This window comes from Acyrthosiphon pisum, chromosome A1 (assembly GCF_005508785.2).
Source record: "Acyrthosiphon pisum isolate AL4f chromosome A1, pea_aphid_22Mar2018_4r6ur, whole genome shotgun sequence".
Classification (NCBI taxonomy): Eukaryota; Metazoa; Arthropoda; class Insecta; order Hemiptera; family Aphididae; genus Acyrthosiphon; species Acyrthosiphon pisum.
In genome coordinates this window covers 125,043,233-125,046,650 of record NC_042494.1, presented here as the reverse complement: position 1 = coordinate 125,046,650, position 3,418 = coordinate 125,043,233, and positions in this window count along the sequence as shown.

Genomic DNA, 3,418 nt, shown 5'->3' with positions numbered 1-3,418 from the left:
AAATCGATTTGGTTTTGGTTAATTTTGGATTTTGGTTCTATGAATGTCAATAAAACTTTATTTGTTGGTTAAAAAAGCTTGAAAATTTAATAGAAGGTTCCTCTTATATTATTTTCAAAGGTGGATAAAAAAAATTAAAAATCCATAGTCACAATTTTTTTTTATTAGCATCGTTAGTTCAAATATTGACAAAATACGTAAAAATGACGAAAATGTGCAAATTATTTTGAGTTAGAAATTCATGAAAAATTTTCTTTTTAAATCTAAGATTTTAAAATATAATACAAGATTCCTCATAAATTTGTCTACCTTTTTCAAAAAAAAAATGTCTACAAGCAAGTCAAATTAAATTGTTATGAGTGTTTGAAATTCATATTTTTACAACATTTGATATTCACTCGATTTCTCATATTACGATTTTCTTATTTTGTTGTAATTAAAAAATGAATGACTGTAGATAATTGAAAATTTCACTGAATGTTTATATTAGCATTTCCTATACACAATAAAATTTTGAAAATAATTTGAATCTTTTTGAGCTGTTTACGGACATTGTCAGTTTTCAATTTTTTTAGTTTTTTTTTTCTATAAATATCAATCAAGTTTTATCTGTTGGGTCAAAAAGTGTAAAAACTTAATACAAGGCTCCTGATATATTTTTTAATTAGTAGTAGAAAAATATTAAAAATACATAGGCACAATTTTTTTATAAGCATTATTAAAGATCGAATTTTGACAAAATTTATCAAATTTAAAATTGAATAATTATTTTGTAGTTAAAAATTCTTAAAATGTTCAAATTTTATATCTAAGGATTGAAAATTTAAAACAAGATTCCACGTAAGTAGTTAATTTTGTTACCAAAAAATCTAAAAAATACATAAGCACAGTTTATTTTTATAGTCATTTTATGTTCAAATGTGGACGAAATTATAATATATTAAAAAACCTAGAGTAACTATTTTTGTTATTTTTTTGTGATAGTATAATATTACTCGTGAGTACTTAGCTAGGAAACTTCTAAAGTATACTATTATATGTATCTATGATAGTATCACAGTTTGTTGTTGATGTATAGCGCGTTATAACTTATAAGTACCTAATGAATATTGTGATATGATTAATTCGGAATTTATTATAGGTACCTATTATTGGTCAATTTTTTTTTTAATACCATAGATAAGTTTATGTATAATATATCTTATAACTAGACTGACAAATCGTCTCCGCTCAAAATCGTTTTTCTTATACAGTGATATTATATCATTGAATTCAAATTTAATACTATCCATTATACAGTGACCCACTTGTAACCTACTGTACAGCAGAGCGACATCCACTTACCCACCTTTTTAAATATTATATTTAAAAAGAAAAAATTTTATGAATTTCTAACTCAAAATGATTTGCAAATTTTCATCATTTTTACGTATTTTGTCAATATTTGAACTTTAAATGCTTATAAAAAAAATTGTGACTGTGGATTTTTAAATTTTTTCATCTGCCTTTGTAACAATATACTAGGAGCCTTCTTTTAAATTTTTAAGTTTTTTTAATCAACAAATCAGTGGCGGCGCAAATACTTTTTCGACAGTGAAGCAAGAAAATATTAGTTGCAGCACTCACGACCCACCTATTTAATTTACACATAGCCGTGGGGGGCTATGAACTGACTATCCATTATATCTATGGGTACCTACCCAATACCCATCCACCACCCCTTTTAGCTGTGAGACAATTGTCTCACAAAAACCCTTTCGCGCCGCCACTGCAACAAATAAAATTGTATTGATATTTATAGAAAAAAAAACTAAAAAAAATGGAAACTGAAAATGTCTGTAATTAAAGCGCTCAAAATAAGTCAAAATATTTGGAAAATGTTATGGTGTATAGAAAATGCTTATATAAACATTCAGTCAAAATGTCATGTATCTATACAGTCATTTGTTTAAGAGTTTCACCAAAAACCGAAAATTCCCGTTTTCCTTAATTTTTCTTTTGTTTTTCACGGCGCTTTTGAAAACTACTTGAAAATTTTTACTTTAGACCCCCCCCCCCCCCCCCCCAAAGTACCAACTAGATTCACTTTCCTATCAGAAAAGATACTGTCGAAGAAAATCTAAGCATTTTTACTGTCCTAAAAGGTGACAAATACAAAAAAAAATTTTTAAAAAACTCACATCATTGTAAAATCAATACATCCATCGTTACACTCAGAATCTAAAAACATATGGTGTTAAAAAACATTGAACTATATAATAATTATCATGACAAAATAGATTTTGTACTATTTTGTCATGATTATTATTATTATATAGTTCGATGGAAAAAAAATATCAGCAATTATTATTTTCTAGGTAAACATTGTTTTTAATTTTAAAGTTTTAAAGGAACCATCCAGTACCAATAGATAGTATTATTTTTATATTTACTGCAATAGTACAATCGTGCTACAATCTGACGATCGTTCCCACAGACAGGCATAATATTATGTTCGTTTATATTTGTGATCCTTCCGAATTGGTTAGCTAGGCGCGATCTCACGGTCAATGAATGTTGGCATTTGGCTAGTCACAATATTGTGAACACATGAGTGAGCCACAATAATGCAAGAGTACAACATTATCCGATCAAAAATTGTTTAATAGGTATTTCATCATCAATAATTTAATCTAAATTACGGTGTATAATGATTATTATTATAATATGTAAACAATAAAATAAATACAATAAGAGAGATTGTCAATAGTATCCACCTACTAACTAGGTAGGTATAACATTTTTATTACCTACCTATGGAATTTATAGGCTGTCAATAATATCATCAAATATCAATTATTAATTATTATGTGTCATGCTTGAGATTTGTTACACACAATGTTGTTTTACATTTGTATTTGAAAATTATAAGCTAATCAAAACGTTTGTTCATTGATAATTAAAATTGAAATTATCACTTAATCTAGTAAAATTTATCTAAAAAAATAAACCTTAAATAAAAATTTCATGCCAAGGTTTTTTAACGAAATTAATTTTAACCCACCGTATTACTAATCCCCTTCTTCGGATGTATGATTTATCACATCCTACTCAATACCGATATACAATCGAAACCTACTGCACAACAGGGCAGTCGTGGTTTTTTTTTTTTATGGTAATTATAATTACTTACAAATTCATACTTTCCTAAATTTTAATAAAACTAAACATTTAAATACGCGTACAGATTCAATAATTTAGGTTAGGACGTTAGGTCTCAATTATCTTAACCTTAAGTACATGATTTAACATAATATTGTATACAAATCCTAGGCGTTTCTACTGGATAAGTAGGGTGTGCAGTTGCCTCCCCACTTCCCAGTGATATGTTTGACATGCAAAATATGTTATATTTTAATAACTCAGATTAACTCTCATG